General features: G+C 45.8%; 1 protein-coding gene and 1 non-coding gene across 4 annotated transcripts in view; both read right to left on the minus strand.

The window, feature by feature from the left end:
- Window positions 1-13,494, minus strand: part of Zc3h7a (zinc finger CCCH-type containing 7A) — a 42,441-nt gene extending 28,947 nt beyond the window's left edge. The window contains exon 1 of one of the 3 annotated variants that reach the window (XM_075942045.1): window positions 13,353-13,494. The gene's annotated coding sequence lies outside the window, so the exon portion shown is untranslated. Of the gene's footprint in view, window positions 1-1,912; window positions 2,053-13,352 lie in introns of those variants that run through there. The other 2 variants (XM_075942047.1, XM_075942046.1) reach the window with 2 other exon arrangements.
- On the minus strand, window positions 3,310-3,474 carry LOC142832080 (U1 spliceosomal RNA). Its single transcript, XR_012907169.1, has one exon. It is a non-coding gene; the product is annotated as a U1 spliceosomal RNA (small nuclear RNA).
- Window positions 13,495-20,038: the final 6,544 nt, after the last annotated feature.

Below are 20,038 nucleotides of genomic sequence, written 5' to 3' on the forward strand. Positions count from 1 at the left end.
GGCAGAGGCCAGCCTGGTCTACAGAGCTAGTTCCAGGACAGGCTCCAAAGCTACAGAGAAACCCTGTCCTGAAACACCCAAACAAAACAAAACAAAACAAAAAATGGATTCCCTGATCCCCACTCTAGATTCCCAGTCTCAGCGTACGACACTGCTCATTTGCGCAGTGTCCTCTACTGTTGGAGGTCAGCAATCTCTCTAGCTACCGGGTGTGACCATCAAAGATATCTCCAGATATTGCCAAATATCCCGGAGGGGTGGAGGGCAGAGGGGCTCCAATCACCTCCCCACCCTGGCTGAGAACTGATACCACAATGAACAAGGTATCTATCTTAGCACGTAATTCATGTGTTCAGACTGGAGACAGTAGGCACCCCACACCTCAGCAGGCAGCTAAAATGTCCTAGTCCCCCGACTGCTTGCCACTGTCATGTCATTTTCAGAGATATGGACTGAATACCCAAAGGCTGACTGGCATGCATCTTCCTGATCTTTCTGCACTGTCAAGCATCTGTATTTGATACTATAAAAGTGACACTCAGAAAAGACATCTACCACTCGCTTTCACGTATTCCCCAGGTGTAGTGACATACACCTTTAATCACAGAGCGAATTCCAGGACACCCAGCTTACACCCTGTCTCAAAAAACTAAAACCTTAAAATAAATAAAAATCAAATACTCCTCCATCTTATGAGAAGGGGAATCAGGAAAAGGCAGTAAGTTAACTATGGGTAGTAAGTACAAGAATTTACTTTTATGTCTTTGAAAACTTCCAGAACGAGTTTTTAAAAATCCGTAACACTGAGGGCTGAAAAGATGGCCCAGTGGTTAAGAGCACTGGCAGGGCAGTGGTGGCGCACACCTTTAATCCCAGCACTCGGGAGGCAGAGGCAGTTTGTGGCCAACCTGGTCTACAAAGCAAGTTCCAGGACAGGTTCCAAAGCTATACAGAGAAACCCTGTCTCGAAAAATCAAAAGAAAAAAAAATTAGTCAAGAAACAGGCAAGAGCCAGGCAGTGGTGGCGCACACCTTTAATCCCAGCACTCGGGAGGCAGAGGCAGGCGGATCTCTGTGAGTTCGAGACCAGCCTGGTCTACAAGAGCTAGTTCCAGGACAGGCTCCAAAGCCGCAGAGAAACCCTGTCTCGGAAAACCAAAAAAAAACAAAAAACAAAGAAGAAGAAGCAGGCAAGATGGTTCATGTTGGGAACACCTGATGCACTGGGCAGTGGTGGTGCACGCCTTTAATCCTAGCACTTGGAAGACAGAGGCAGGTGGATTCCTGTGAGGACAGCCTAGTCTACAGAGCAAGTTTCAGAAAAGCCAGGGCTATAAAGAGACCCTGTCTCTCGGGGGTGGAGGTAGAGGCTGGGGGGGTTCCTGGGTAATGATAACTGGTCAGGTTAATAGTCTTAGGATTATTTCCCTAGAAAGTGCTGGAACACTTTGAACTCTGACCTCTTACAAAAGGCACAGGGCAGGGCTGGGGAGGTGGCTCAGTGGTCCTGAGGTTCAATTCCCAGCAACCATATGGTGGCTCACAGCCATCTATAATGAGATCTAGTGCCCTCTTCTGGCCTGCAGGCAGATATCCAGGCAGAATACTGTATACATAATAATAAATTTAAAAAAAAAAGGCACAGGGCAAAGAGTTAAAAATACAAGCATATGATTACTAGGAAATTAAGTAGGCACGGTGGGGCACACCTGCCCTTGGGAGGCAGAAGCAGGTGGATCTTTGTGAGTTTGAGTCTGGTCTACAGAGCAAGTTACAGTACAGCCAGGACTACACAAAAGAACCCTGTCTCAAAAAACAACAAATACGTAAGTAAAAAATAAATAAATTCTCTTTTAAACTGAGGCCAGAGCCTCAGATGTCATAGCTTTGTCTTTCTGAGATTAAGTCTCACCTTTGTAGCCCTGACTGAATTGGAACTCCAGAGGTGGACCAGGTTGTCCTTGAACTCTTGATCTTCCTGCTTCCACCTCCTAAACGCTGGAGGAATTAGGTGCCCCGCTCAGAAGGTTGTTTGGTTGTCATCCTAGAGAACTGAACCAAGGCCCTCACATGCACTTGGCAGGCTCTACTACTGAAATAAATTCCCCATCCCCAAATACCCACAATTTCAGTATGTCAGGTTATATTTGAACACAGTGTAAGGGGTTACTAGAGATGGCTCAGTCGTTAAGGAAGCCTACATGGCAACTCACACTGTCTGTAACTCCAGTTCTAGGCAATCTAACACACTCTTCTGATTTCCATGGCTACTAGGCACTCACATGGTAAACAGACATACATGCCAGAAAAATACTTATACACATAAAATAAATAATCTAAACAACAGTGTAATAGCATTTCAATACTTTTTGTTTTTATCAAAATCTTGATGAAGAATTACAAGTTTATTGTAGACATTTTCTACAATGAAGACCATACACTACCTAGATTCTACAAATATTTTTCAATATTTATTACATTTGTCCATCTTTAGCAACCTGACTTTCCTAGCTTAACACCAACTCACTTTATTTGACAAATTTAAAGTCAGAAGGACAATGAAATGACTCAGTGAAATTTGCCACCACCACTAACATTGGGAGTCTGATCGCAGAAAACTAGGAAGGAACCATTCCTGCATGGTGTCATCTATACACACACACACACACACAAACGCATGCATCCCTTCTCTCTGAAACAAGATCTCACTGTGTAGCCCAAGATGGCCTGGAACTCACTCTGTGTGTTAGGAAGAAAGACATAGTGGTTCACACTTTTAACTGAGGCAAAGGAAGGCGGATCTCTGTGAGTTTGAGGCCGGTCTGGTCTACAGAATGAGTTCCAAGACAGGCTCCAAAGCTACAGAGAAACCCTATCTTGAAAAACAAAAATAAAAAATGAAACACAGACTGCCAATCCAGCCGCTCTCGTAGGCCCTTGCTTACCCAGTCAAGCTCGTGCCAACCCCACACAGACTACGCAGACTCTGCTCCACCAGATTTAACTTAGAAAATAACCCCACCTCCCACCTCCACTTTTAAAGAAAACTGCTTTAGTTTATCCCTTCTTTTTGGTTTGTTGTTTTATTATGCATTTACCTGTAGAGTCCCTGAGTATTAGTCAGCACTATGACAACTACCTGCCCACTAAACCCAGCTCACTCTGTCAAAGTCTGGCCTCAGGTTTTTTGTTTGGTTGGTTGGTTTTCTGTAGCCAGGGCTGTCCTGAAACTCACTTTGTAGACCTGACTGACCTTGAACTCAGAGATCCACCTGCCTCTGCCCCCAGCTGAGAATATTTTTTTCTGTATAGGGGAGAACACAAATGCAATCCCCACTGCACAAATTATGCAGTTGTGTTTCCCGCATTTGGGGAAATTAAAAAAAAAAAAGTCCGCACACCCCAAGTGCAACAGCTTAGCATTGCCTCTGAAAACACCTTCTTGATCATGGTAGCTCCCTGCCAGGTAAGTAAGAAACTTCTTGTAAGAAAATCTAATCACTCCTCACACAGAGCAAAAGCTGCACGACCTGGGTTTGTCACTCCATGACACTTCTTCCTCACTTTCCATCATGGCCCTTACTAGCTTGTCCCTGCCTCACTGCCATTGTCTCTTCACAGCCTGAAGGTCTATCTTCACCTGGCCTTATCCAGATCTCTCCATATTGTGCTCTAGGAGGAACTCTAGCCCAGATGTTAAAGGACACCCAGCTGGGCCCCTCACTACTGATGGTTCTCTGCCTCTCACACTTCAACTCGGGTGTCACACAGATGTCCTAGGTTATTTACAAGGTACTATGATAGTAAAAGGAATTTCTCCTTCCCAGCAACACTGTCCCATCTGCATTCTCCAGTCTCGAGTGTACTGCCAAAGACACCCTATAGAAAACCCTGTATCTAAACCAGACCTGGTGGCACATGCCTATAATCCTAGTATCCAGGAGGAGGCAGAAAGATCAGAAGCTTCAGGCCATCCTTAGCTATACAGGTGAGTTCAGGACTAGCCTGGGCTACATGAAACTCTGTCTCAAAGGAAAACCAAAAACCTTCTTTGTCTCATTTGTCTCAGCTTAGGTGCTAGTTATGAACCAGCCCCTCTAGATAGCAGAGCACAGAGTACACATCACATGTGCACACACAAGCACAATAACTCATAACGGACAGCCAGAACTTCCGTGGGAACTCCTTCAGCCAGTAGCCTTTAAGACACAGCCCGCGTTGGACACCAATTTGTTGGTGCACAAAAAAGTTCCACATCCGGGTGGTGGTGGCGGCGGCAGACGCCTTTAATCCCAGCACGCCTTTAATCCCAGCACTCGGGAGGCAGAGGCAGGCCAGATCTCTGGGAGTTCGAGGCCAGCCTGGTCTACAAGAGGGACAGGCACCAAAGCTACAGAGAAACCCTGTCTCAAAAAACAAAAAAACCAAAAAAAAAAAAAAAAGAGTTCCACAACAGCCCTGAATGGAGTATAATATTTATTCATTTAGAGATAAACTTACAGAAAGAGTAGTGATCTGCAGTCCTCTGCATGTGCTGGGAACTGGAACTGAATCCAGGATCCAAGAGGCGCGCACATACTTTTTGTCTGCATTTATAGTACATGAGACCACGCCCAAAGTGGGCCCATATCTTAAAGGCTATTTCCTGATTCGTAATAAGTAGAAAGGGTTGTTTTGTATATATTGAAACCACTGAATTTATACCAGATGACACAGAATTGACATCATTATTTATTCAGGTTCAAGATATAATCAGGAATAGGCTTTGTCCCATATACATAACACACATCTGATCCCATATGGGTCTGTCAGGTCCTCTAGCACAAGGTAATGCAAAAACTGGTGTATTATTGACTGGAAATGTGCAGAAGGCTTCAGAGTTTCATAAAAAAATCATGTCAATAGCAAAGGTTTAAAAAAGGACTTTTCTATTACATGGCAACAAGCTAAGGAGATTATAAAGAAAAGTTTTACTTGTTCTTTCTATAACCAAACACACTACTGCAGGGAGTAACCCAAAGGGTACTCAAAGGAATAAAATCTGGCAGATGGATATGTTCCATTTTACAGAATTTGGAAAATTAAAATATGTACACCATACCATTGATACCTATTCAGGTTTTCAATGGGCAACTGCTTTGAGTTGGGAAAAGGCTGATTCAGTAATCACATATTTACTTACTAGAAATCATGGCCATCATGGATATACCTGCACAAATAAAGACAGATGATGGTCCCGCATATGTCTCTAAGAAAATGAAACCATTTTTTGCTTATTATAATATAAAGCATCTTACAGGAATACTTAACAATCCTACGGGTCAGGCAGTTTAGAAAGATCAAATTGAACTATAATAGATATGTTAAACAAACCCCCAGAATATATTGCATGGTGCTTAGGATAGGATAACTATTGAAACATTTGGCATATGTTGTTTGATGCTGTTCATGCTGGTTGTAATTCTAATTTTTTTTTTTTTTGGTTTTTTTCGAGACAGGGTTTCTCTGTGGCTTTGGAGCCTGTCCTGGAACTAGCTCTGTAGACCAGGCTGGTCTCGAACTCACAGAGATCCACCTGCCTCTGCCTCCCGAGTGCTGGGATTAAAGGCGTGCGCCACCAACGCCCGGCTTTTGTAATTCTAATTTTTATATATTTTTTGCCCCTTCTTTCTGTGGACAATACATGATATTTGTTTTATTGTATATAGTTTTGTATTAGGCTTAGAACTCTCTTGTTTAGACAAAAGGAGAAAGTATTGTTGGAATTCCTTTAGCCAATAGCCTTTAATATACCAGCCCACTTTGGGCGAGATCTCATATACTATAAATGCAGATAAAATTTGTGCACGAGATTCCTGGCTGCTGGATTCAGTTCCAGTTCCCAGCAAACACAGTTGGATCCTTACTCTTTCTGTGAGGTTATCCCTAAATAAACAAACATTTGTTATATTCCATTCTGGGCTATTGTGGAACTCCTCTGTACACCAACACAGTATAGTATGTATGGGAAATAGTCTTACACCCACTGTCTTTTCCTGCTTGTAACATGTTTGTCACCAGAAGGAGAAAGGTAGAAGGTTCATGGGACTCTGTTTTTCCTTTGTGATTTCCTGTGAGTCTATAATTATCTCTGAAAATAAAAACCATTTTGTGGGGGGCTGGAGAGATGGCTCAGAGGTTAAGAGCACTGGCTGCTCTTCCAGAGGTCCTGAGTTCAATTCCCAGCAACCACATGGTGGCTCACAACCATCTGTACTGAGATCTGGCGCCCTCCTCTGGCGTGCGGGCATACATGGAGGCAGAATGTTGTATACATAATAAATAAATAAATAAATCTTAAAAAAAACAAAACATTTTGTGGCCAGGCAGTGGCGGTGCACATCTTTAATCCATAACTCAGGAGGCAAAGACAGGCAGATCTCTGTGGTTTTGAGGCCAGGATGGTCTACAGAGTGAGTTCCAGGACAGTAAAAGCTACACAGAGAAACCCTGTCTTGGAAAAAAAATTGTGCATGGTTTTTTTTTGTTGTTGTTGTTCAAAGTAAGGCTATTAGCATGTTCTGCACTTGGCTTTTTCCACTAAGCACCAAATCTCAGAGCATTCTACATTTATCTCCACATACCATACACAAGGCTCTATAATTAGGTTGTACCACAATGTATCCAAGTCCTGGTGTGCACACCCTGCTGTTAACAACCTTGCAAGTTCACCGGCACACAGGGCATCTCATGAATGTGTCAGCATCTTTCGTTTCTGTAGAATAAAGGGCATACATATGCCAAATAACACTACCCAAACATTTAGCAAAAACTCCATCTAGCCAGGAGGAGGTGGCCTTTAATTCCAGCACTCAGGGGGCTGAGGCAAGCAGATCTCTGTGAGTTTGAGGCCAGTCTGGTCTACAGAGCTAGTTCCAGGACAGCTAGGGCTGTTACACTGAGGAACCCTGTCTCGAAAAACCAAAACCAAACAAAAATAAACAAACAAAAACCTCCATCTAGTCCACACCAACACATCATGGTCACTTTTGGGGTTTTTTGGGTTTTTTTTAAAATATTTATTGGTGTTTTGCCTGTGTGTATGTCTGTGTGAGGGTGTTGGGTTCCCCTGGAACTGGAGTTACAGACAGGTGGGAGCTGCCATATGGGTGGGTGCTGGGAGTTGAACCAGGGACCCCTGGAAGAACAGTGCTCTTAACCGCTGAGCCATCTCTCCAGCCCCACTTTTTGTTTTCTTGTTTTTGGTTTTGGTTTTTCAAGACAGGGTTTCTCTGTGTAGCTTTGGTGTCTGCCCTGGAACTAGCTCTTAGACCAGACTGGCGTTGAACTCACAGAGATCCCCGTGCCTCTGCCTCTCCAGGGCTGGATTAAAGGTGAGCACTACCCAGCTCATCTTTTTCCATAAACAAAATGCTAGGGTTGTTGATACTTTCATTGATGACTCTAATTGTAAATTTTCTTTAATTTTTTATGTGCATTAAGTGTTTTGCCTGTATCTATGAATACTATATGCATGTTTGGTGCCCTTAGGGGTCAGAAGAGAGCATGGGATCCCTTGGACCTGGAGTTACATGACAACTGTGAGCCACCAAGTGGATGCTGAGAACCAAATCTAGGTCCTCTGCAAGGGCAGCAAGTGCTCTTAACTACTGAGGTAATTAAATTAATTAATTGGCCCTATAATTGTAAAGTCTCTTCCCAAACCTAACCAGTTCCTCAATCCAGAAATTCAAGTGTAGACTGTTCTTTCATGATTCCACATCCTACCAACTCTCAAAGCCCACCAAAGACACCATCAGAACACAGGCAGAGCATTCCGAGCATGTGCAGCACAAGGCTCTTCACTGTCCTTTTCCCCACCTACCTCCCACAGGACACTAAAGGAAGGCTCTTGGAATACTACAGTTTAGTAGAAGGAGTGTGACACACTCCTGCAATCCGAGCTATTCCGGAGACAAGAGCATCAAGAGTTCAAAGTCAGTCTGGGCTTTAGAAAAGGCCACATCTCAAAAAAACAAAAACAAAAAAACAAAGCCCCAAGTTCATTACTATACTTTACTTCTGAGAAAGTCCACCAGTGGCTTCCCAAGACATTTAAAAGAAAACCTACTTCCTTGCTGTCCTAAAAGAGCCTCCCTTCCCACTCCCTGCACACTGGTCCTCCTCAAGGCCACAGGCTTTTGTGGGTTATCAAACTAGCTTACATACTCTTTACTCAGACATAGTGCTTGCTGTTTTCTCTGTCCACAGTGTATATTCCAGTCCTCCACAGAGCTGGTTCCTTTTCATCCTGGAGTCTTGGCTTAAATGACACATTTTGGGACCTTCCTTTATCACCTTAAATTGCCACAATGCCTGTCTTGACCTCTACTTCTACTGGTCACTTAAATAGGAACTTTGTTGTCTCTTGGTCCTGACTCCATGAACATATGGAACTAGTTCACTAAATAGCTGGATGGAAGATGAACAAAGTAGCCAAGTGTAAAGAGAATATTTCGTGAAAACTCCAGAGATCAGTTGCATCAGAACTCTTCAGAACTGTTCCAAAGACAAAGCAGAATGAGTTGGACCTGGTGGCACACATCTGAATCCCAGCACCTGGGAGACAGGCAGAAAGGTGGTGAGTTCCAGGCTAGTCTGGGCTACAGAAGGCCCTGTCTCAAAACAAGCAATTAAAGAAACAAGCAAACAAAATGAAGCAACAGAAGGGAGGGAGCTGGGTGGTGGCGGTACACACCTTTAATCCCAGAATTTGGGAGGCTGAGGCAGGTGGATCTCTGTGAGTTCAAGGCCAGCCTGGTCTATAGATTAGGCAGTTCTAGGATAGCCAGGGCTACAAAGAGAAACCCAGTCTGGGGTGGAAGGTGGGGGAGAAGAATCCAAACAGGAAATTACTGCTGCAAACACTCATTGGAACAAGACAGAGATTAAAGCCCAAGAGTGAGAAAAATACAGATGTTCAAAAAGAACCTGAAACCACAAGGGACACCCCAAGGAGTACAACATTGCAATTCCTACATCAACACATCTCCCTGGTTAGAAGAAACCGAGGGAGGGCTTTTAGCAGTACGCGTCCAAACAGGAGACTCAGATAAGTAGGAATTAGCTTCATTAACTAAACTCTAACAAGCTAAAATATCCTCTTTCAGATATCAGCTGTTTAAAAATTTGTTATCTCCCAAGATGTTACCCAGGAGGGAGAAAGCATCCTGAATTCCCATTCTGACTCCCTGTTCAATCAGCGTCTGTTAGGTGACAGGCATTCAGTCTAGTACAAAGCCAGTAAAGTGAAATTCATTACCTTTCAATTCACAGCATGGGGAGAAACCAGCTCCCATCAGTCGCCCAAGAGAAGTGAGATGTTACTATAGCACACTGAGACAGAAACAGCAGCTGACAACCTCTGGTGCCACAGCTGTGCCAAGAGCTTACCTGCAGTATGTCATCTGCTCTCAGTGAACTAAGAGATAGGTGCTAGGGGGTACAAAGATGTGGCCCTGAACAGAGAACTGGCCCCAGACCACAGAGCTAGATTCCGAAGCCAGACTGATGCCTATGAAGTTCACTATTCTGCACCAAGTGCCCCAGGCTCCTGGAGGAAGACCAGCACCTGCCTCTGGTAGTCCTGGCTTAGACACAGGTAGACACTTCATGGAATAAACATGCTCATGCACACATATGTACACACGGAGAGGCTCATGGGAATCATTTAAAACATCTTCACTCAAGCTGAGGGGCCATTCACAAGAAAACCTCCATGGACTATGCTTGGCCAGAACAACATTAGACACAAATACTTCATGTAAGGGAAGCTGGAGAGATGGCTCAGCATTGGCAGCTCTTCCAGAGATCCTGAGTTCAATTTCCAGCAACCACATGGTGGCTCACAGTCATTTATAATGGGATAATATGTCCTCTTCTGGAATGCAGGTATACATGCAGATAGAGCACCATATACATAAAATAAATACAACTTCTTAAAAAATTCATGTGAAACAACATTCTTTCCAAGACATACCAAGAGATGGACTACCAGTTGGCCCTGGTTCAAACCATTATGGGACTGGCAAAGCTTGGATATCATCAAGATATAAGACAATAGTATATGAAATTGTCAAAATATACATAAAAGATATTTTTAAGGGGTGCAAGAAAAAGTAGTCCACTATTACTGTACTTTTGCTTTAAAAGTATCTGCTGATGGTGGTGGTACAAGTCTTTAATCCCAGCACTCACTCCGGAGGCAGAGGCAGGCGGATCTCTGTGAGTTCAAGGCTAGCCTGGTCTACAGAGCAAGTTTCAGGACAGTCAGAGATATACAGAGGAATCCTGTCATGAGAGAAAAACAACAGAAAACTACCAAACGGTTCAAGTAATGCTCCTGAGAGCCTTTCCTGAAACAGTGTACACTGCTGACCCTTCACTTATCCAGCCCTGGGCAAGAGGGCAAAATGCCACACCCTTCCTGCTGCAATTCAAGTAGAGAAACCTTGCTAAACAGCTTCTCCCTTCCTGAGACAGCTTCTCCCTTCCTGAAAACCAGAGGAGGCTATGCCAAACAGTACCAGGAAGGTAACTCCTTATTTGAGCTAAGTCCTCCCTTCCCCCATGGGAACTGTTCACTTTGAAACTGCCAAGAGATTTCAGATTCTGTAAATTTGGGAAGCAGCCTCCAGTCAAGCCAGAACCCTATATCTCATGTACAATCCTGGGATTATTCAACAGAAAATATTTCATTGAGATAATCTGCCTCAGTCACCACAGTCATGAGGCACCTCAGATTTCCAAGGAAGCCCTCTACTCAAAGACTGGTATTTCTTGCCTTCTCACCAAACATGTCCCAGCAACCCTAGCTCCAAAATGCCGAGTTGTCCTCTCTTACTCGGGGAAATAGAACTTTTGCCTCTCACCATTCCACAGGCCAAAAGGTTCATTATGTTACAAAATTAACTTGACAACACATTAAACTTGTATAACTAAAAAGCAAATTTATAAATTTCTTGTTGGGACAAAACCTGGCAAGGTTGAGAGTACCTCATTTTCTTTTTTTGAATTTTTATCAGTGAAATCTCTTAGGAAGTCTTGAGAGAGTGGTGAGGCAGCTCAGCATGTGAAGTTGCTATCGGCAAAGCCTAATGAGCCCAGTTTGATACCCAGCTTACCTGATGGACGGTGTGTGTGTGTGTGTGTGTGTGTGTGTGTGTGTGTGTGTGTGTGTGTGTCAGGATGGAGGAAGGAAGGGAGAGGGAAAGGGGAAGAAGGAAAGAGACAGAAAGAGGGGGAAAGAAAATGCACAACTTTTTTTTTTTTTGTAAACACCTTGGAAGTTTGTAAATACCTTGAAAGTTTGTATGGTTCTGTTGTTTACTGTTTGAGATGAGACCTCACTCTGCTGCCCAGGCTTCTCTGGGATTCCTGGGATCCAAGGCCTCCTCCCTCTTCGCTATGACAAGTGGCTGAGACTATAGCACCCAGCTGACAGCCCACACTTGAAGATTATGGAGAAAAATGTGGGTTTGCTGGGACAAAACACACCCAGGTACTATCTAGAAGACAAAGCTTCCTCACATGGTGTTCTGTCTAGAAAACTCGTTCTAAAGCACTTGTGGTAATAGAGCAGAGGCGTGTTTTTATTTCTCTTTCTTAACTACCTATTCAATAAACTATTTCCACAGTTGACAGTCTAACAACTGATTTCTTCCCTTACAAATGGATTCAACACACCCAAATCAGCAGATTTCAAAATCAGCCACTATTAACAACTGCAAGGCCTTAAGCTGACAATGAGCATTGTTACCAGTAGATCTGGGAAATACAGGGAAGAGGGTTGTAGGTCTGAACAGAACGCTAACCAAAAGTCACAAGAACCAGGGAAGGCGTGTTCCAGTTCATCTGGAGGACACTAAATCAACTGGCTCTTTGCACAACACCCCTCTCCAAATATTGACAATATTCAACTTCAAGAACTCAATCTGACTACCAGCTAAAGCTTACCCTGTTGGTCCAACAGAGCAGAAAGAGAAATTTTTCGACAAAGAAAACTGTCTAAGCACTGGATTTAATCCAGAGATGAAGAACACCACCCCAACCTTAGGAGGGCGAAAAGAACCTTTCGATTCCTTGAGGACCTCCAGGAAAGGCAGCCAGCCACTTCCAGAGAATCAGGAAGAGCAGATGGCAGGGACTCCCTGCCCCTCCCCCATTCGGAAGCTCCGTTGAGCACTGTCCAATCGAAATACGATGCCAGCCGTATAAGCCATTTTAAATTACCAAATGGCCATACTGAAAAAGTAAAAAGAAACCGGCCAGAGCGGTTCATTCTAACACGGCAACAACAAGTATTACCTCAATTGACTAAGTAACACACTACTAACACACGTTGATTTAAGTATAGGAGTTTACCAAGGAGATCTTTTTCGTTATTTCTCCCAAGTCACACTTGAAAATTGAAACCAGAGCTAGGCGGTGGTGGTTCACGCCCTTAGTCCCAGCACTCGGGAGGCAGAAGCAGGTGATCTCTGAGCCTGAGGCCAGCCTGGTCTACAGATTGAGTTCCAGGGCACTCTCTGGGAGGAGGGGGTGGCAGAAGTATAACTCAATTAAGTCTTACCACATTCAAGTGCTGGACGGCCCCACGTCACCAGTAACCACCTTAGTGGACAGCACAGGTTTAGATTCACCAAACTCCCTTCGTGTTAAATACCTTTACCCTCTTTGATCCCTTAACATCTAGGGACCCGAAAACGCCCAACCCCGAATAAATTCACCCAATCAGAACAAATGCACCACCCCTTGGGCCCAGCCAGGACCTTCCAGCCTGACCACACCCCTGCGCTGACCACCCCTTAACCGGAAATTCCCGCTAATGGGAACTGACAGGTCTCCATTCTTTAAGGGTGGGGAAAGAAAAACCAAGAACCCCCTTGTAGTCCCGGCACCTCCGCTGAACCCCGGAAACTGGTCGCCACCCATATGCGGGTTCGACGGGCGCAAAACCCGCTGGGAGGAACCCGACACCAGCAAGCGCGCACTCGACAGGCATCGTGCGCGCCCCCAAAGCGAGACACTTATTAACCCGGATCCCCCGCGACCACCTAGCACGCGGAAATAACAAAATGTGAAACCACCAAAAGCGACTGCGCAGACGTCGGCCAAGCTATCCGGGAGGCAGGGGCCGCACCGCGCCGCCCGCTAGCGACCCCGGAGGATCCGCGAGCAGCCAGCTTCCGGGGCCCGCGCCCCTCCCCCGCCTGGAGTCCGTTAACGGCCGCGCGTGAGCACGAGGCGGCGGCGCGCGCGCGACCAGAAAAGCGCGATCCTCCCCGCGGTTCCCGCGCGTCCCCTTCCCTCACCTGCGGGGCAGCACCCGGGACGCGGACTCTGCGGGACTCGGAGGCGACAGCCGGACGTGCACTCACCCGCTCTCGCTCGCACAGCCTGGCAGCTTCCCTGGGCGACCCAAGGCGGCTGCCAGCCCGCGACGCTCAGGGCGGCGCCCTCTGGCGGCGGGAGGTCTCGCGCACCGCCCCGCAAACGCCACCATTGGCTGGGCCGCCAGCGTCAGACCCGGGCTGGAGGCGCCACGTCGGGGCCTCGGGGCTGCGGAAGCGGTAGCGATGGGCGGCTGCCCGGGCGACTACGCGGAAGGGGAGCCCAGTGTCCTCGGCTTCTCCCTCGCAGTTTGGAGACCAGAGTGGGACTGGGAGACGACCTAGATTTTTCTGGGCACCAGGGTGTCACTCTCCTCGCAATCTGTTCCCTGCAATAACTTATCCCGTGCGTCACTCTTCTCCCCATCACTGTTGGCATCACCTTGAAAACAAACATATGCCCGTGCCTTTTCAAATGAATGGCAGACATAGGGACCCTGGGAGGTGATGTAAACTTATCCAGGCGCTCGGGTGTCACTCTTCCAAAAACCTCATTAGTTGAGTTCTACACTGCACGCAGTCACTACTTGTAATCATCTTGAAAACAAGATGCACTGGATCTCAGAGACAACACTATATAGTCAGTTTCGTTCTCCCTGGCCTTCAGATCTCATCTTAGATGTCACTGTATTCACCTGTGTTTCAATGGCCAGATGTCCATAGGGGCCTGCATTGTGTCAAGGCACGGCAGTACCTACGACAGGGTATGTGGAATGGGAGTGGGGCCCCACAAGCCTGCAAAGACTGGAAAGACTAGAGCAGGGTGTGTGAGAGCGCTGTTTTAAAGGGAAAGAATTTAGGAAGGATTCTGAGAAGTGACACCCATTCAAAACAGGAGGGAGAGTGTTCCCAGGCATGGGGAAGCAAAGATCCTGAAGCTAAACTCGCATAGCCGAGGTACAGGGAAGGAGTGTGTATGTGTGTAGAAAGCTCAAAGCCAATGAGCCACTACATGAAATTTGAAGTTCCTTCTCTGAGAAGGAAATTCAAGAGTCTATTTTATTGTTTTGGTTTCTTTATGCTCCTGTGCAGATAATGGTATGCAGAAGAGACAAGCAGAAAAGTGAAAGGAGCTGAGGATGAAGATCAGTTGGCAAAGTGCATGCACAAAGCCTTGGTTTGATCCCCAGCACCAAAGGAACTGGGTGCAGTAGCATACTCCTGTAATAGCAGCAGGGGGTGAGGCGGAAGATGGGGAGTTTCAGGACTTGTTTGTCTGTGAAGCTGGAGATGCCAAGGTATAGGCCCACCGGGGTAGGAAAGAACTTACATTAGAAAAACCTGAGATGCAACCTGACTGGCCCCAGAGTGCTGGTAAACCCCAGGAAGCTGGCAGTACTTGATGTGCAAGAGAAACTGATGAGATTGTATGAGTTTCCTGTTGTTACTGTAACAAAGGACTACATTTTAGTTGGCTTAAAACAACATACATGCCGGGCGGTGGTGGCTCACGCCTTTAATCCCAGCACTCGGGAAGCAGAGGCAGGCGGATCTCTGTGAGTTCGAGACCAGCCTGGTCTACAAGAGCTAGTTCCAGGACAGGCTCCAAAACCACAGAGAAACCCTGTCTCGAAAAACCAAAAAAAAAACCAAAAGAAAAAAAAAACATAAAACAACATACATGTGTCTTAGAGATCTAGAGGACCAGAGTGTGCAGTGGGTGTTTCCCTGGGTTGAATTCAGTCAGGATGCTGACAAGACTTGTTTCTATATGGGGGCTGGAGAGATGGCTCAGAGGTTAAGAGCATTGCCTGCTCTTCCAAAGGTCCTGAGTTCAATTCCCAGCAACCACATGGTGGCTCACAACCATCTGTAATGGGGTCTGGTGCCCTCTTCTGGCCTGCAGGCATACACACAGACAGAATATTGTATACATAATAAATAAATAAATATTAAAAAAAGACTTGTTTCTATGGAAACGTTAGTAAAGAGCCCTCACCCCCTTTCAGAGAAGCCGCTTGCATCCCTGGGCCATGCTCTTCCTCCCACTCCCCTTCTGCATCTCTTTGACAGAGATCTGTATCACCACACCTCTCTGACTCCTCTGCTTTCTGATTTCCCTCATGGGAGCCCTGGTGATTGCATCCAAAGATGTCCCAGGGATTTTCCAGAGGGTAGCAATAGTCACAGGTTCCTGGGGATAGAGAGCAGGTCTGTTTGGAAGCCCATCATTATACCTACTGTAAAAGGAAGGGAGGGATGCTGAGCATGGATGGACCTTTTCTTTTTTTTTTAAATTTATTTATTTATTATATATACAGTGTTCTGTCTGTTTGTATGCTTGCTGGACATGAAGAGGGCACCAGACCTCATTACAGATGGTTGTGAGCCACCATGTGGTTGCTGGGAATTGAACTCAGGACCTCTGGAAGAACAGTCAGTGCTCTTAACCTCTGAGCCATCTCTCCAGCCCAGATGGACCTTTTCTTGCCTTAGAAAATACTATGTTGGCCAGGCAATGGGATGGTGGCGCACACCTTTAATTCCAGCACTCGGGAGGCAGAGGCAGGCGGATCTCTGTGAGTTTGAGACCAGCCTGGTCTACAGAGCTAGGACAGGCTCCAAAGCCACAAAAAAACCCTGTCTCAAAAAAAAAATACTATGTTATCTAAGAGTTTCTGCTTCCTTTGACTTCTATAATAGTGGTAAAAAGTTTTCTGTTTCTTCCCTGGGTGCTGCACCAGACAGGTGGGTGCATTTGCTGAGAAACCATTTTATATCCCTGCTTCCCAAGTGTCAGTACCAAAAGCATGTACCATCACATCCAGCCCTTATTCTGTCTTCTGCCTTCTGGTACCTTGCATTGGTCTGTGGCACATACTATAATATTATATGATTTCTATGAGGTTCAGGTCAGCTTAGTCTATGTAGAGAGTTCTAATCAGGACAACAGAGTAAGACCCTGTCTCAAAACGACATCAACTGCCCACATGCTGGCAGCCTGAAGGTCAGTTTATACCTGTAACTAGATGCAGACTAGCCGCTAGTCAACATAAGAAGCAGAGTCCCAGCTGGGTATTGGTAGCATACACCTTTAGTACCAGCACTCAGGAGGCAGAGGCAGGAGGATCTCTGTAAGTTCAAGGCCAGCCTACTCTACAGAGTGAGTTTCAGGGCAGCCGGAGCTACACAGAGAAACCTTGTCTTAGAGAAAAAAAGAAGATTTTTTTTGTGTATGGATGTTTTTGCCTGCATGTATATCTGTGCACTACATGTGTGCAGTACCCACGAAAGTCAGAAGAGGGCACAGATCTTCTGGAAGTGGTTGTGGTCCTGATCTGCCATGTGAGTGGGAATCAAACCCAGGTCCTCAGCCACATATTCTTAACTGCTAAGCCGGCACTGGCCCTTTTCTGGTGCTTTGGCTCTGCTCATGTGTAGTCCTTCTTCACCTGGAATTCACCACATACCAGACCAGTCTCAACACACAGAGGTCCCTGCTTCGCACTTCCAAGTGCTGGGATCAAAGGCATGGACTACCTTGCCTGGTCTTTTTCTGTTTATCTTTTTTTTTTTTTGATATTTGTTTATTATGTATACAATATTCTGTCTGCAGGCCAGAAGAGGGCACCAGACCTCATTACAGATGGCTGTGAGCCACCATGTGGTTGATGGGAATTGAACTCAGGACCTTTGGAAGAGCAGGCAATGCTCTTAACCACTGAGCCATCTCTCCAGCCTGTTGATTGCCTTGGCGGGTTACTTAGTCTAGGGTTAGTAACCCACCGAGCAGTTCAGTTATTCCAGGGTCCTGGAGAGGCACTACCTGTAAGATATGGGCTAAGAAAGAGGAAGGAGGCCATGCAAAGTTTGTCAGAGCCTCCGTTTATTAGGGACAGGATACAACTTTTATAGGGTAAAGAGTTGGGGGATGGGCACAGGGGTCTGGGCTCTTGCCGCGTGGTTCACGTTGGTCACATGGTCCGAGTTGGTCACGTAGGCAGGAGGTTATCTTTGGTCAGGTCACTGTACGCCAAGAAGTCACCAGTCGACACACCTAGATCTTTAGATAGCTTGGAATGTGGGGTGGGTTCCGCTAACAAATAGCTCTCATTAACAGCCAATTTGGGTGTGGGGTAGGCTTTGATTCCTAACACAATTATGGGTGTGGGGTTCTCTGCAGACTCCCCAGGGTGATGGTTCCTGTAATGATTTTAGGAGGAAATTGGCTCCTGACACCAGCCCCCCTTTTTCTGGTTTTTGAAATAGGATCTTAATATGCAGCTGTCAGGCTTCAAATTTTTGGCAATCCTCCTGCCTCTGTGCCTCTTTAGTTCTGAATTTACAAATGACTACATCACCACACTCAGCTTCAAGTATTTTTTATTTATTTATTTATTTATTGTCTTTTGAGACAGGGTTTCTCTGTAGCCTATCCTGGAACTAGCTCTTGTAGTCAAGGCTGGCCTTGAACTCACAGAGATCTACCTGCCTCTGCCTCCTGTGTGCTGGGATTAAAGGCATGTGCCACCACTGCCCTGTTCAAACATTTTTTAAAAAGCCTCTATGGGATTGGAACCCAGGACTTGGTCCAAAAAAAAAATCAAACAATTATTAGTAACATATCTATGGTTAAGAGGTCAGTCTGAGGGGCTAAAAAGATGGTTTAGCAGTTAGTGGCACTTGCTGCTCTTTCCTGAAGACCCAAGTTCAGTTCCCAGCATCTATATTAGGAGACTCAAACTGTCATTAACACCAGCTCAAAGGAACCTGATACGTCTGGGCACTGCAGGCACCTGCAGGCACCTGCACTCACCTGTACATACATACTCACATGTAGGCACATACCTATGCATAATTAAGAATAATAGATGGGTGGTGGTGGTCAGAGGCAGGTGGATCTCTGAGAGTTCAAGGCCAGCCTGGTTACAGAGTGAGTTCCAGGACAGGCTCCAAAGCTACACAGAGAAACTTTGTCATAGATAGATAGATAGATAGATAGATAGATAGATAGATAGATAGATAGATAGATAGATAGATAGATAAAATCTAAAAACTAAAAGAATTTAAAAGAATAAAAAAATAAAAATCTTAAAAACTGAGGCCAGTGTGAGAAGTAGCCAGCCTATGAAGAAGCACACCAGAGAGGCATAGGATCTGAAAAAAGCCAGGGGACAATGACCACAAGAAAGAAGGTAAAGACAACGTTTTGCGGGGGAGAAACCTTTCAGAAAGCTAAAGTCAAGCACAGTTCAGCCTGCCTACACACAAAAGATGCCATTCTGAGAGGAACTTTTTCCAGAGTCAAGGAAAAAGGAGCAGCCTCAGAAGGACAGCGTCCTGACGGCAAGAAGAGCCAATAAAGGCATGGGCAGTGGAACAACTTTGCACACTGAGGAGCTGTGTGTTAGCCTTACAGCGCTTTCGAAAGTGATTTGTTTTTTCTGAGACAGGGTCTCTCTCTATGCCCTGACCAGTCTGGAACTCACTCTGTAGACCAACCTGACCTCAGGAGCCGGATCCCCTGAATCTAAAGTGATTACGAGTAATTGTGACCTCCCAGCACATGGTTGCCGTGGACAGATGGTCCTCTGGAAGAGCAATAATCACTCTCAGCTGCCGAGCTTCTCTCTGGCCCGAGACTATTTTTATTTATGTGTATGTCTATATGTGTGTGTGCACATGTGTGGGAGTGACAGTGGAGGCAAGAAGGGGTCATCAGAGCTATGTGGAGTTGTTATGGAAAATGGTGGAAGTTCTGAGTGTGTGAAGTCCTGAGTAAATGTGTCTTGTTGAGAAGAGCTAGCCATGTCAATGACCTTTAGGCTCATCGGAAAAAATGACAAAACGCCTCCTCTGAGGGTGTGAGGTTCCATGTGCTGATATTGATAGTGTGTATAGGTAGTGTCTGCCATAGAGTTCAACCCCTGGATATTTACAGCCTGAAGTCTGCTCCCCTACAGAGTCCCATCATACTAAGATGAACTAAACCTGCCTCCTTGTTCAGCCATATGCAATGAACATGCTGACTTTCCCGGGCACTAAGGTTCCTCCATCAGAGAGCTCCAACCACCTGATCCTACCTTTCCCATGTGTCTAGGTCTTTTCTGCATTTTCTTCATTCCCCAGTAAGGTTCATTTCTGGAGACATGCTGGATGTAGTAGGCTCTGGTTCACATGGCATGGGTGTTGAAGACTGAACACAGGTCCTCTGGAAGAGCAGTAGAGCTCCTAACAGCTGAGCCTTCTCTCCAGCCCCTCCCCCTCCATTGTTGAGACAGGGTCTTATGCATCCCAACTTAGCATGGAACTTGCTACAGAGTCAAGGATGACCTGGACCTCTCAGCCTACTGCTTCAATCTTCCAAGTGCTGGGATTACTGGACTGCACCACCATGTCCAGTTCTTATGCAGTGCCAGCCAAATTTTATATTCTTCAGTCATTAAGATAGTCATTTTTTATAGAGTGATAACTTGGTGCCCTCAAAAGCTCTAGAGTGTGGGAATCCGTATGGGGTTCTTCCTGTGATGACGGCATGTGGGCACACTCCATTTTCAGATGAACGTCGTGGTGGAGGTGAGAGAGGCTCTGGCACTTGCTGCTCCCACCCAGTGAGTGCACCTGCACTCTGTGGAGTGGGAAATCTGCACTTTGGTAAAACACTGATA

The sequence above is a fragment of the Microtus pennsylvanicus genome, chromosome 11, assembly GCF_037038515.1.
Source record: "Microtus pennsylvanicus isolate mMicPen1 chromosome 11, mMicPen1.hap1, whole genome shotgun sequence".
NCBI classification, from domain to species: Eukaryota; Metazoa; Chordata; class Mammalia; order Rodentia; family Cricetidae; genus Microtus; species Microtus pennsylvanicus.